Source organism: Pongo abelii, chromosome 2 (genome assembly GCF_028885655.2).
Source record: "Pongo abelii isolate AG06213 chromosome 2, NHGRI_mPonAbe1-v2.0_pri, whole genome shotgun sequence".
In the NCBI taxonomy this organism is placed as follows: Eukaryota; Metazoa; Chordata; class Mammalia; order Primates; family Hominidae; genus Pongo; species Pongo abelii.
The window spans coordinates 87988138-88004174 of NC_085928.1; the positions used below are offsets into that span (position 1 = coordinate 87988138).

Below are 16037 nucleotides of genomic sequence, written 5' to 3' on the forward strand. Positions count from 1 at the left end.
CCCAGGAATTCCCAACTCTGTAAAGTCACTCCATAAATGCTTTCCCAGTTAATTCTTATTTATGATAATAGAAAACAGCACTACCATCCAGATGTTGAGATCTACAAATAATCTGCTTTATACATTTAAAGAAAAGCCATGCTTCACAACCATAATTTGGAGCAGAATTTAGGGCATTTAATAAATGGGCAATTAACAGCCACAAGACACTGTCCCTAATTTACTGTTTTTTTCCCGGTTGTTACACAGGTGGGAACCTATTATATAACTTGTAAACACTCTACCACAAGTAATCAGTATTTGACCCTAATTACAACAGTTCATTTATATCAGCCAATTAAGAGATAAATCAGGAGAGAGAGAAAATAGAATGTAGGATCTGATATAGATTTTTAAAGTTGGTAGGCAAAATAAGTATCAGCTAATAAAAGTAGAAACAAGATATTAAACCAGATTTTATCAGTTAGCTTTGCTGCAGTAACAACACAACCCTCAAATCTCAGTGGCATATATCACACGTGTATTTCCCAGTCATATTACACGTTAGCTCTGGGTTAGCTATGGCTGCCCTCAAAGCTGTGGCTTTTGCCCTGAGTGTCTTCTTACCCAGAACCCAATCGAGAAGAACACATCATATTTGAGACATGCTATTCTCAAGTAAGAAGGCAGAAGCAAGAGGGATGACAGAAACCGGCTACACCTCCTAAAGCTTCTGCTCAGGGCCAGGCGCAGTGATTCACACCTATAATCCTTGCACTTTGGGAGGCTGAGGCCAGTGGATCAGTTAAGGCCAGAAGTTCAAGACCAGCCTGGCCAACATGGCAAAATCTCGTCTCTACTAAGAATACAAAAAATTAGCCAGGCATGGTGGCGCACATCTGTAATCCCAGCTACTCGGGAGGCTGAGGCACAAGAGTCACTGGAACCCAGGAGATGGAGGCTGCACTGAGCCGAGATCATGCCACTGCACTCCAGCCTGGGCGGCACAGCAAGACTCTGTCTCAAAACAAAACAAACAAACAAACAAACAAAGCTTCTGTTCAGGACTGGTATACATCCACTCATACTCCATTGGCCAAGTCTCAAAATCAAGTCTGACTATGGGACAGGGAGACACAACAAATCAAATCACACTGCAACAGACAGGGAAGTATCATAATCTTCTCAGAGAGAAAGCAGCAAACGGTTGAGAATAATATATCACTCCTATAGGTCTTCTAGTTTCCATGCCAAATGCTGTTTTACCTACTATTGTTAAGTCTAGACAAAAGATCCACAACTGTTAACAGAAGGAAAACATAAAAAATCCAAGCCCAAAAAGATTCCAGAAAGAGTCAGACACAAACTCACCTCCCTTTACCTCCATTACTATCAGCTGCAACAGAACACAGCCCCGGGACCTGCAGACAGCTAAATGGAAGTGAAGGCTTGCACTCTCTGTAATACAGAGGAGGGAACTGGAATGTGTGTTTTTGTTTGTTTGTTTGTTTGTTTGTTGTTTTTCTAGGCTCTGGGCAAGTATCTGGAGACAAGCCTCTTTGAACCCTAGAACAAGGACCATAAACTAACGGTTCTAAGAAAAGCCTGGCCCACAGAGATCTGATGACCCTTGGGTGGGGAACAGGGAAGGCAGAACATCTACATCTCCTTGAATCATTAGAGGCCAAAATCAGACCTGGGCCCTAATAAGCTGACCAAGAAAACACAACAACACATAAAGAGGCCGAGCATCCAGAAAGACAGGGGTCAAGATGAAGGGAATAAACCCCAAATCAAATAGAGTTGCTTGGAGAGAGAAAGGCCAGTATGAGTCAGAAAAATTAAGGGAAGCTGGGGAGATTTAACTACAGCAGAGAGAAGCTTTCCCACATCTAAAAACATGATTTTCCAAATAAACCATATAGTAGATTACATGAAGGAAAGAATGGCTCATGACAAAGATCCAAATTTGTGGTCTGGAAGGTCAAATGGAAAAAACAGCTCAAAGCAACAAAATAGAAATGACGATAGAAAAGATAAGAGACTTGGAGGACAGATCTAATAAGACGAACAGCAGTACCAGCTGAAGAAAGATGAAAAGACAGAGGAGAGGCAGTAATAAAGCAGAAGAATATTTGCTTGGACCAAAGAAAGACCTTGGTCTGCAGATTAAAAGAGCTCATGTCATTCTACACACAGATCTTGACACATCCTACTAAATTCCTGACTCTATGAGAAAATATTTTTACAAGCTTACAGGTAGGTAGAACATACTACTTCAGGAAAAAAAAATCAGAGGCATCAGACTTCTCACCCACGACAATGGAAGCCATAGCAATGGCTCTAGCAAAATACTGCGAGAAAAGTAGCAATCCCCAAACACAACACCTGTCACTTGTCCTGAAAAAAAAATGTATGTATGGATACTCAGAAAATACACCACCCACATATGTCATATAGAAAAACACCTGAGAAAGATCTCTGATTGAGGAACAAATGAATTAGAGACCTCTGGGGAATGACAGGAGAGACAAGAGCTGCAGGAAGTAAACCCTGTCTGTGCCTGCACCTGCTTTCTCTATAGATACACAGTTTCATGTATCTGTATCTATTCCACTAGATAGATAATAAAGTTCAAGCACTGGCTGGGCACAGTGGCTCATGCCTGTAATCCTAGCACTTTGGGCGGCAGGCGGATGGGTTGAGTTCAGGAGTTCAAGACCAGCCTGGGAAACACAGCAAGATCTCATCTCAAAAAAAAGAAAAAAAGAAAATCCAAGTGCTGCCAAATTACACTTGTAAGTCTAATTCTAGAAAATCATCAACTGTAAGGCACATCTCAATTCCAGAGGTGCTAAAATGCAAAAAAAAAAAAAAAATTGCTTTAGTTTTATGAAATATGGTAGTTATATACATTCAATCTAAATGAGTAATATTAATTGTTATGGCAACATGTAATAAATTCTAAATAAGAATACTTGAAACAAAACAGATGTACGGCAAAGTATTATCTGCTAAGGACTGAATTGAAACTATGAAACTGTCTCAGGAATATCAAAGCATTGGAAGAAGGGCTAAACACAGTAGGAGTAGGCACATGCTAAACTTCTTCGCTGGAGGCAGGGCATGGTGGCTCACGCCTGTAATCTCAGCACTTTGGGAGGCAGAGGCAGGTGGATCACCTGAGGTCAGGAGTTCAAGACCAGCCTGGCCAACATGGCGAAACCCCATCTCTACCAAAAATACAAAACTTAGCCAGGCTGATTTTTGGTGTCGCGCACCTGTAATCCCAGCTACTCAAGAGCCTGAGGCAGGAGAATTGCTTGGACCCGGGAGGCGGGGGCTGCAGTGGGCCAAGATCATGCCATTGCACTCCAGCCTGGGCAACATGGCGAGACTCTGTCTCCAAAAAAAAAAAAAAAAACTTTTTGGTTGGGTGTGGGGAAAGCAGAACAAGAGGAAAGTGAAAATATTCCAAAGTTAACACCTTACTGAGGAGGGATGTAAGCAGGAGACAGAAGTTATTATAGCAAAGACAAGTTGGTGGGGAAAGTCACATGTTTTATTTTTAAATAATGGCATATAAACGTTTCTGAGTACAGGGAAAGAAAAGGTCACCATTAATGGAATGGAAATATAGAGTAGAATTTCCAAAGTAACAAGACATTTTTTTAAAAAAGAAACCCAAAATAAATTGATCAAACCAGCAAAAACCAGATATAAGAAACTGCAAGTTAAAATATGCAGCAAAGAAAGCAAGAAAAAACTATATGACACATGAAGAAAGTAAATTATTCCATTAAAAGACCTATCTATATTCTGTTTAAAAAAAAACCACACATAAAACAAAATAAAGAAATGTTGGAAATAAAAGGATACGCATGGAAATGAGATTTAAAAGGTTAAAATGACTAAATGGGATTTTTTAAAGGGTATTAAGTAATGACAAAAGCCATGCTTTATGAAAATAGTATATCACAAACCAATACTCAAACTAAAATACAGCAGTTAAATGAAATACAAATTCAAACTACATAGGGATGTCTACTGTTTGCTGTATCAATCAACATTCCTTAAGAGTACTGGTGAATACAGTAAAAGAAAAAATAACTTGGTGGAAACATGGGAAAAGGAAGGGAGGAAGGGAGGGAGAAAAAACTTTTCTTACTCTCACACAATTACTTTTGCCCTAGAAAACCCAGAAGTTTAGATATAGCATAGTACCAGTTATATATAGATATCTAAACTAAATAATAATTAATAAGCACTTTAAATAAGGCTCTCTTAAAAGAAGAGATACTGTTTCCATATATGTAAATAATATCTAAATTATATTAATAATAAATCTAAGGTTTTAAAAAATGACTGAGATACACAAACTCTCACAAATTACTACCCAAGAAAAGGAGTAACCAAGATTTTCCCATGGATTCTGTTCTTGAAGGACAAACAGCTATAGGCTGGTAGTTTATCTTGGATCTGATTCCTTGCAAATGAGTGTGGTTCTTCCAGTATCAAAAGAATTTTCTTATAAGAAAGTTTCATATTTGAGGAAGTGTTGCTTAAAAAATGTATAGAAAGAATCATCCATGGCATTCATTTAACTTTTTGAATGGGCAAAAGTTTGTGTGGATGTTTCAGCAGTTTACAAACTTTGCGTATTCTGACCAAAAAAAATGCCTACCCACTCCCCCCACCCCACCCATTATATGTCTATTTACTTAAGGATCACTTATATAGATACTATCATCGTTAGCTAACACCTCAAGGCACAAGTTAGGATAAAGCACACTGCCTACAACAGAGGTAGAATACACAGAAATATATAGATGCAGATATGAACAGACACACATGAAATATATTTTGTATATATCCTACTCCTGTTGTACACTAACATTTAACACACACACACATATAACATACACACCATTTAAACAATCCTGATAATTGTGCAAAATTCTGACTGACCTGCTGTCACATCTGATTGGAACATCAGTGTTTTTCCCTGTCTACTCAGCATTTCCATTAGGTTGTCTCATAGATATCTTAAACTAAACATGTCCAAACTCAACTTCTAATCTTCCTCCCAAACCTGCTCTACCTACAGTTTCTCCATCTTAAAGATGACTATATAGGCCCAGTTGTATAGGCCAAACCAGACCCTGGAGTCACTTTTGACAGCTCGCTCTCTCACACAAACTGCATCCTATCTGCCAGGCTAACTTACTGGAAGCTCCTGATGTCAAGAGTGTACTGAAAAATGAGCAGAAAGCATAAAGGTAAGGATGGGGTGACAGTAGGGTGTCCTAATCAATCAAAGCCCCTAGAACAGCATCTGGCACATAGGAGGTTCTCTGTAATTATTTACTGAAGGATTAGATCTCTACAAAAAACATATTAAAGAAGTTATAAAGATCAATACCACAGCTTTTAAATCTAGAAGTTAATTTATAATCTCTACCTACATCAGTATTGAAATACATTGGAGAAACTGATGCCTATAATCCCGGCACATTGGGAGTCTGAGGCAGGAGGACAGATTGAGGCCAGGAGTTCGAGGTAACAGTGATGGAGCAAGGCTCTAGCTCATAAATAAACAAATAAGTAAAACTGAGTAAAGCAGGAGGAAAAAAACTGGAACAATCTGTCACAAAATACTAATGGTCTTTTAGTGTCTGTTAGTGCCTTTCTTCTTTCAATTTTCTTACATTTAAAAATGTAATAAATATCCAATTCCTTTATAATAGAAAAATTTCTTTTAAAACTCTAATGGAAACTGATCTCAACATTGTCTAACATTTATATTCATCCTTGGGGGTAAGGAAATAGGGGGAAAAAAGGGAGAACTAGTTAAAAGCAAACTGATCACAATGTTTTTCATTATTAAGCAGGCACACACTCCAACTTGCTCCTGGGGTAAACAATCCTTTGCTTTTCCAATTCAGTACCACTTACGTGCATAAAATTTGAATGACTTTCTAAATGTGTTTGGTTAACAGAAGGATGCAGAATTTTAAGACAGTGAAGAGGTCCTTAAGTATGACACATTAAAAAGAAATTTACAGAGAGACTCCAAGAGGAGAGAAATAAAAATTATGGTATGCATGCAAATTAAATATGAAAATGGAAAATCTTTTGCAGAGAACTTTACAGTAAGCTCTTATTTTACTGAAAGGGCCACTGACTTAATATGAAATTCCAATGTAAAAACCAAAAAAGTCACATCTCCATATTTCACGTCTTTAAAATCAAGGTAAGAATAATAATGGCAAACCCTTAGTGATCACAATGTGCCAGGTGCTGTCTGAAGCACTTTACATACTTCACAAATACATCATAATACATAACTAATTCTAATGAAACTTTTAAAAAGCTAGGTGGCATATATTTTGGATTTTTAAAAAGGTTGGCCGGAGAAAATAATACTGTAAATCACCTGCTCAGAGGGTAATTTTTCCTTAAAGATATGTTCTCCTAATCCAATAAGGAAATATTAAATTTCTTAAAACACTTTAAATGGTGCCATTTAGACAACAAATAGAAAATTAAGGGCATAAGTCTAAATGCAAGTAATTTTATTAAAAGAAAATCTTATAAAGAGAAACTAAGTGTTTTACTCCTAACTAGGAAATGTTCAAGACACACAAGCTTTATTGATTAAAGAATGTATATTACTTCTATAAAGATGCCTAAGTTATTTCTTGAATGCTGAGAGACTTTAAAGATCTTTTAATATAGATGACTTTAGCAGCTGTCGATGAATGGAGGTACTGTTAAATAGGAAACAGAAGTGGATCAGCTGACAGACCTTTTAGAGTCCTATCTTCAAAGGAAAGAGGATGAAAATAAACCATTTAAAAATATGTGAGCTGATGAGGAAATCTAGAGTCCACAGCTGATCTCCTATTTATTAGTAGGTAATGTGTTAGGACCACATGCTCTGAGTTTATGACTATGAAGGTCTAACACTGATTCACGTGAGGAGTGCCTCATAGAACCAGCTTTCATATTAAATCAAGTTATATGGGGAAAATAGTTGAAGTCTAACTATAAAGAAACACCTTCCGTATGAAATAACCTGTTCTTTGAATTTGCATTTTAATAGGACTTTTATTCTCTTTTCACATCATTACAAAAGAATGCATCATCATCACAATACTAAACAAAACACAAAACAATCTGCACAACTTTTTTAAGGGAAAAATGTGTGTACTGTCTATTACACTGAACGATTCTGACCACCAACAACCAATGGCAGGCGGGAAGGAATAACACTGAGACCATAAAACCATCTTGCTTCTTAACAAACTTTCCTCCTTCACTTTAACATTTTTGAAGATCCTTTCCCAAACCTATTAATTCCGTATCATGATGGTTACAAATTTTCCAATTCCGCCACTCCTTTCAGCACATTATTTTTTGTATCTTCATTAAAGTGGAAAAAAAAAATCCCCTCCTCGTAATAATAAAACAATGTTGGAAACAGACATTAAAACACAGGACAAGTGAGAAACAGATCTGTCCTAAGACTCACAGGACTATAAATTTAGGAAGTACACAAAAAATTACAAATTAAACTCAATTTGATACATTAAATACGTGTAGCTTTTTGTATGTCAATCATACAACAAGTGGTTTTAAAACAAATGATCCAAACCATACCACCAACTAATAAACAAAAAAATAAGCAAATAAATCATGAAAAAAAAATCATTCTTTTTGGATTAATCCTTTCAGTGAAGAACACTAACAATTATTTGCATTGTAATGAATACAGTTCCCTAAATATAACAAATGAATTATTTTATATACACGTTTCATTTTTATTTTTGGAGAACTGGTCAATAAATATATTTTAAGTTCAATGTACTATATATTTATGAGTGGGAACCAACCTTAACCATTTTTAACAGCAGAAATATATAAAAACAATTATAAGTGGAAATAATACAAAGTGCCTTGTGTTTTTATCCTGGAGTCAAACCACAGAAATCTTAGGTTACTAAGAAAACTTTGAAAAACATTATTTTGAATATTAAAAATCATGCATTTTGGGGAGGGAGAGAATTAATGGCCTTTCTTTGCCTTAAAATGCTTTACAATTTATGAAATATACAACTGGAATGGAGCAACTCCTAAAATAATCAGTATTGTGAGGAGGGAAATTGAGCACAGACACAAACTACTGTTTCTTCACTCAACCTGTTCCCAATGCTCAGCTGAAGAAGTTCCCACCTAAAAGAGCAGAAGTCATTCTATTTTAGAGGGGTAGTATGAATGACTTTTTCTATGTATTAACTAGGATTAAATGGTAATTTGTAAAATGCTTTTCCATTTTTAAACATGAGAGTCTCTATCTGAAACCACAAAGCAGCAGGTACTGCCAGGGTCTTAGGCTAACATCTGCAACCCACCAGTCTGCATGGCCTATAAGTAGGCGTGGAGAGGACCAGAGTTCACCTGTCAGCAGCACCACAGACTCGACTGTCCGGGCTTTCTGCCATTAATTACCAGAGATGTGCCCTTCTTCTTGGTATTCCTTTTCCGCTGGAGGCTTCTGAAGATCTTGTTCCTATGAACACATTTGGGGCTCAACATACTGTCTGCAGGGTGTGGGAGTGGAAAATTGGAGGCAGGAAGCGAGAGGCGTGCGTGCACTCACTCTCCCTTCCTGCTTCTCGGGAACCCAGGCTTGTCCAGCATGAAACTGGAGGTGAACCCAACCATCTGTGTCTGCAGGGAGACTTCTCCCATGGACCACACACCACTTGACACCACTCTTGTGGAGATTCCATTCACTGCCTCTGGCATCCCTGCCCTGGCTGCAATTCTGGCCCAGGAGGCCAGCAAAGCCTCTGGGGCAGAAGTTGTCACCACAACTGTATTAACTCCTTCAAGGAGAGCAGCGGACTCTACCAGGGCAGGCAACACCTCCTCAGGAAGAAGAGCCACTTTGGGAGGATGCATCTCCTCAGAACTTTGCAGGGACATTTCCCCCTTTTCCACCTTTGATTTTTTTCATAATGTCTTCCAGATTCTGGCCTCTTTTTCCTGTGCTAGGAATATCCTTTCGATTTGGGTAGGCAAAAGAACACAGGCCCTTATGTGCATCTAATTTCTGGTCTCTGTGCTCAGCTTTAAATGGTGGCACCAGGCCCACAAAATGTACCAGTGAATCTGACTGACACTGGTACATTAGAAGAAATGGAGGGATTGGTATCATCTTCTGAGGTTCTGGGTTGTCAGTGCACTCTGCCTTCTTCTTTGGACAGAGCATTTGGTCCCCTTTGCTGATGTTCCTGGCAAAGCAACTGTACTTGGTGCAACATTTCTTTCTAATTAAAACATATTAAATACAAACAAGGAATGACCAAATACTGTAAGAGCATAAAATATACTTTCAAAGCATATTAATTCTGAATAAAACACAGTACATTTACTGATAGAGATCAAGGCACATATCTGTATTATGTGTATTTTTCAACTTGACACAAAATCAAAATATAACTGTGTAAATACTTGATTTCCCAAAAAAATTTGTTACATGTTAATTTCTTTCTCTCTCTCTCTCTTTCAAGAGTCTCGTTATGTTTTGGGCTCAAACTCCTGGGCTCAAGTGATCCTCTTACTCCAGCCTCCTGAATAGGTGGGGCAACAGGCGCACCACTACACCCAGCAATACCTTTCTTTCTTGATGACTAAATCATTACTTACCTTTCCATTATTAACTTATATAAGAAAGAAATGAACGGATGGAAAGGACAGTCATAACAGAATGAACCAAAAAAACCTAAGAGCTCTTTAAAGAGTATAAATTTTTTATGGAAAGTCTGTAAGTAAAACAACGTGAAAGTTAAAAGAAAATCTTAGTTTAATTCAATCTCCACTAACACCACAAATATTAACCGAAGGCCCATAAGTGCCCAATGCTAAGGTAGACTCCAGAGATACAAAATGATTAAAACAAGGTATTTGGCCCCATAGAGCCTACAATCTAAAGGAATCTCTTTTTCACATTTTTAAAGAATAACACATTTCTCTACTAAATAGAATTTAATGCCTTCATATCCCCATGATTATGACAGTGCCTGGCCCACTGTGGGCACTTAATAAGAAACTGCTGAAACAGTTGAAATGAATTACAGCATAGCTTGAAATGGCACTAAAAGTTCAACAGCATTTAAGTAGAGTCTGGCTGCTTCCTCTCCTAAAGGTTGATCCTTCTCAAACTCCAAAGCTGCAAAAATCATCAGATGTATGCTGAAGTTCTGTGGACTCCACCCTCACCTCTAGGCCCCACCCACAGCTGCAGAAGCAACTCAACAGAAGATTCTGAAACCAGTTCTGTGGTGCCCAAGGAAAAGTCAAAGCCCATGTGAGCTGGAGAGGGACACAGGCATGGTGGTGGTTTAGGAAAAGACCAGTCAGGAGGTTTCTGCCACAGAGTGTGAGAGCATGGGAGATGGGAGTCTGAGCTAAGTTAGTAGGAGTAGGATTTGGAGATGGGAACCAGCATAAGACGCATTTTAGAAGAAGAGCTGGTAGAGCTCTGGCAATTAAATGTGAGGGCTAAAAGAGAAGTCAAAGATGAGAAGAGCAGTGTACACTGGTACAGGGAAGGATAGGGAGTTTGATATTTGGGCTACAGTTTGCTTTTCCCATTAACAGGATCTGTGACCTTGATTTTTTTTTTTTTTTTTTTTTTTGAGACAGAATTTCACTCCATCACATAGGCTTCCATAGGCTAAAGCCCCAACCCCCAAAGCCTATCCTTCTCCTGGGTTCCCAAGCTCAGTTAATGTGGTTACTACACATCCAGGTGGTTGTGCCAGAAATCTGTGGATCCTTCTTGGCACCTCCTTTCTCTTCACAAGCTAGCAGCCAATCCTATCTTGTGAATTTGCTCTCCTAAATATTTCTTCAATCTATTTCTCCCCAATGTACTCCTAGTCCAAGCTACTATTACTTTTCACCTGGACAGCTGCAACACCCTGACTCATCTCTGTTCAACCTCTTTTTACCCCCTCACCATGTTCCATTCTCCAGAGGAGCCAGAGGCAACATTAAGAAAACAGACCAAACTGATCACCTGGAGTTTCACCAGGCTGGAATGCAATGGTGTGATCTCGGCTCACTGCAACCTCCACTTCCCAGGTTCAAGTGATTCTCCTGCCTCAGCCTCCTGAGTAGCTGGGATTACAGGCATGTGTCACCATGCCTGGCTAATTTTTTTTGTATTTAGTAGAGATGGGGTTTCACCATTTTAGGCTGGTCTCAAACTCCTGACCTCAAGTGATCCACCCACCTTGGCCTCCCCAAGTGCTGGGATTACAGGCATGCGCCACCGTGCCCAGCTGACCTTGATATCTTTATTTCCTTATCTACAAAGGAAACTTATTAGACATCAAGATATCTCAAGTGCCTTCCAACCTTAACGTTTTACCATTCTAAGGTTCCAAAGGCTTTAAGTTTTGTTGGCTGAGAGAACCATGTACAAGGCACTGACAGGGACGTTCAGAGGTGTGGTACTGAAATAAAGAAGATTTCACATTTGTGTGAGACCACAGATGCTTAAAAAATGATTTTGACTACAGATTATTATTTTAGTTTAACTGTTTCCTGGACTGTAACAGGGTGAGTGGAAAGAGCAAAAGCTATGAAGCCAAACAGATTCTTGTTAGAATCCAGATCTGCCAAATGACCTTGAGGAGGCTACTCAATATTCCCTAAGTCTCAGTATTTAATCCACCAAAGAGAGGCACTAACTGGGAAAATAAGAGACAAGAAAGAGCTGGGACTTATGTTCGCTGGCAGCTTCTCTTGAGATGGCTCTGCAGAGTCCCTTATTTTAAGGCTTTTATCTTCTCACTTTCCTTCACTGCTGCTGTCATGTAAGATACTTTAAAATTTTAAGAAGAAAATGATTTGTTAGCATAATCTGTGGTGGTTGAAGATTTCTGTTCATTGGACATTCCAACAAAAATGTTAAGACTCACAAAGCTGCTGAACCCGAACAGGTTTTTTGTTTGTTTTCTCCCAATTCCATCTGATATTTCTCCAACCCAGACAGGTCCTCTAGCTCCTAATCCGTATGTTCCAATCTCCACTCAGTATCTCCACTTAGCTATTTCACAGGCACTCTGTATGTCCTGCAATCTAGCCCACAGGCTGAAGCTCCAACCCCCAAAGCCTATCCTTCTCCTGGGTTCCCGAGTTCAGTCAATGTGGTCACTATGCATCCAGGTGGCTGTGTCAGAAATTTGTGGATCCTTCTTGGCACCTCATTTCTCTTCACAAGCTAGCAGCCAATCCTATCTTGTGAATTTGCTCTCCTAAATATTTCTTCAATCTATTTCTCCCCAACGTACTCGTAGTCCAAGCTACTATTGCTTTTCACCTGGACAACTGCAACACTCCGACTCATCTCTGTTCAACCTCTTTTTACTCCCCTACCATGATCCATTCTCCAGAGGAGCCAGAGGCAACATTAAGAAAACACACCAAACTGATCACCTTCTGTTTATAAAACCTTCAGTGATTTTCTGTTGCATTTAGGATGAAGGAAAATGTCTTTCCATGGTCTTGGAGGCCCTGCATGTGCTGGCTCATTTCCAGCCACTGGGCCCTCCTTGGTGCTTTACCCTACACTGGCCTTATCCCCGGGGCCTTCTTACATATGATTCCTCTGCCTGGGCTGCTGGGCCTTCCCTGCACCCCCTTATCACCTAGTTAGTTACTATTCATAAATCAGAACTCAGACCCAACAGCATACCCTCAGGAAAATACCATTAACTGGTCCAGACTAGATCAGGTGTCCTACTTAGACATTCGCATAGCACCTATAAAGCACTCATTACATTCTAATTAAACAATGTTGGTTTCATTTACCAGACTGTGAACTAGGCAAGAGGCAAAAGCAAGGCCCACATTGATCTTCTTAACAGATGTTTTCCCTATGCACAGTACCTGGTACATATGAAAGATTGAATATGCACTTGTAAATGAATCCATGAGCTAACCACCTATCCATCCATCAATCAATCTACAAAACCTCATTAAGCTACTATATAAACAAGACAGGCGTGCATCATGTGCATCACCTCACCTTTCTTTAATTTTTATTTGATTTTTATTCTGGCTATCTTTTATTTTTCACTGAATATATGCCTTATGTCTCCCATAAACTGAAGCTGCATGAATGCTTCTGAGGGAAATGCTTGTACTAGAATTGTGGAAACACTGAAGGAGACCAAAATAAGGCAAGGGTTAAGTCAATCCTCCAACATAAAGAAAAATCCAATCTGAAATTCTCTCAGAAGGACCCTCTCCACCCCCTAATAAGATGGTATATAAGCCCAAAATTCGAACTGCCTATATGAGTCACATTTATTTGTGAATTCCTGGGTACATACATACACCATCAAATCTGTTTTTTCTCTTGCTACTCTGTCTTTTGTCGCTATAATTTGTAGGCCCCCAACTACCAAATGTAAGAGACTAAAGAAAAAAGATTTTTTCCTTCTCCCAAAAGACAGAGAATATAAGGCAAAAGAAAAAAAAACTGTGCTTATAAAAGAACTTTAATAATGAAACCACCTTTGCAAAAATTACGACAGTGAGAAAAATCTGACCTAACCAACTCCATCTTGCTTCTAACCTCCCAAGCTGCCCTTGTTCATTCCTGGGTGTAGGCCAAACTAACTTTGGGAGGAATTTAGTTCAGAGTTTAACTTTGAAATAAAGATGGTAACAGCCCCTCCCTGAAACAAACTCCCTCCTCGCTTAGGGACCAGATCCCCTTTGTAAAACTAACAAATTAGCCACATGATTAGAAATTATGGCTCAGGAATCATGCAGCCAGAGGCCACAAGATTCCTAATCTCCCCAATTGCTCCCATGGATAACATTACTATTGTAAGACCTAAGACTGGTGTTCGAGGTATTTTTCAGACTCTGCATTCTGATAGACCAGCTGGCATCACTCAGACCAATGAAACCTGGCTCAATTAGTTTTGCAATCCCACTCAGGAACAGAAGACAGCAAGAAAACCAGCTTCAATCCACTAGGATTACATCCCTCACTCAACCAAACAGCATTCCCCATTCCCTAGCCCCCTGCTGTCAAACTATACACACACACACACACACACACACACACACACACACATTTTTTAACAAACAGGGAGTCTTCTTAAAAATACACATTTTTTTCATTGCCCAGGCCGGAGTGTAACGGCTATTCACAGGCACTATCCCACTACTGATCAGCATGGAAGTTTTGACCTACTCTGTTTCCAACCCGGGCCAGTTCACCCCACCTTAGGCAACATGGTGGTCCTTGCTTCCAGGAGGTCATCACACTGATGCTGAACTTAGTGTGGACACCCAATTGGCATACTGCTCTACAGCCCAGACCTCCTGGGCTCAACAGATCCTCCTGTCTCAGCCTCCCAAGTAGCTGGGACAACAGGCGCACACCACCACACCCAGTATGTCAAAACTACCTTTATTTTAATTAATTATTTTTTGAGACAGGGCCTCAGTTTTTCACCCAGGCTGCAGAGCAGTAGCACAAACAAGGTTCACTGCAGCCTTGACCTCCCAGGCTCAAGACATCCCTCACCTGAGCCCCCCAAATGGCTGGGACTACAGGCATGCACCACTAGGCCCGGGTAATTTTTGTATTTTTTTTTTTTTTTTTTTTTTTGTAGAGATAGCATCTCACCACATTGCCCAAGCTGGTCTCGAACTCCTAAGACTCAACCAATTCGCCTGCCTCAGCCTCTCAAAGTGCTGGGATTACAGGCCGAACTATCTTTAAAAAATCCCAGCCTCTGAATTTTCACTGAGGCTGAGTAATAATAAAACTCTGGTCTCCCGTTTACCCAGCTCTGTGTGTATTAAACTCCTTCTCTATTGTAATTCCCTTGTCTTGATAAATTGGCTCTGTCCAGGCAGCAGGCAAGAACTTGTTGGGCGGTTACGATAACTGATATAATACATTATTTTAGACATAGTGTATTAATTAAGACCAGAGTATTATTTTTATCACTATAAGGTTGATTGGAAAATATGGTTTTAGTTCTGTCAAAGCCTGTTAAAGGCAAGACACTCAATACCAATGTGGCATCTACTAACCCTCTCTCTTCCATCACCCCTTCCATTGCCCCACCCAATCTGAGGGAATGACCATATTTACACACATCTGTAGCCTCATGCTGTTCCACCTCAGAGAGGAAAGAGGAATCTCCACTATGCCTATTTCTAATGCTCAGAGCAGCTACTATAGTACATTCCTACTTCAAAAAGACTCATTTTCAATAGAAACCTTTGTAAAGAAATGAGTTTTATAATACTTTACTTGATTATCTTGAAATTTTCATTTTGATGCAATATAAACTGTAATAATTAAAAACCAAGAAGGTAAAAAAGAGATTGGGGGAAATTTGCTTCCACTTGATCACAAAACCTAACTAGAAATGTACTATTAAAAACTTGCAGAAAATTCTTTGTATCAATGATCTGTGGTCTTCAATATCAGGCACCCAAAATAATTGAAGTCTAGAATGAAAAACTCCATCTAGCAACTGATAAATTATTTACCACTGACTGAGTGCTGAGCTATGAATTTAGTTAGAAGTTTAAGCCATGGCATACGTATAAAACTTCAAATTCTAAGTCCACATTCATTTGCCCATGCATGTTTGTTATTAAAACCACATGTTGTCACTGAATCATTTTATAGTTCATTTGAGACAAACATGCAGAAAATTGTGGGAAACAAATAAAGTCCTAAAATCTGTTAAAGGCAAGATACTCAATGCCAATGCAACCTCAGTTATGAAGCTTTGTGAAGCCTAAGCGCAAAAGTGTATCTGTAATTGAAAAGAGGTTTGTCTTAATAAGAAAACTCCAATGCAGCTGTAATGAGACTGAAACTGTAGCAACCACTGATCGAATTTTTATTTTTATCCCATAAACTAGAAAATATGAATCTCATTGCTTCATGAGAAAATGTGTGCCAAAACTTTAAATAATATCTTTAACTAGTCACATAT

At 39.1% G+C, this 16037-nt stretch overlaps 1 protein-coding gene and 1 pseudogene across 2 annotated transcripts in view; both read right to left on the reverse strand.

The window, feature by feature from the left end:
- Positions 1 to 16037, reverse strand: part of SLC25A26 (solute carrier family 25 member 26) — a 166930-nt gene that overhangs the window by 42759 nt on the left and 108134 nt on the right. The gene's annotated exons all lie outside the window — the stretch shown is intronic.
- Positions 4886 to 10354, reverse strand: LOC134761137 (developmental pluripotency-associated protein 4-like; annotated as a pseudogene).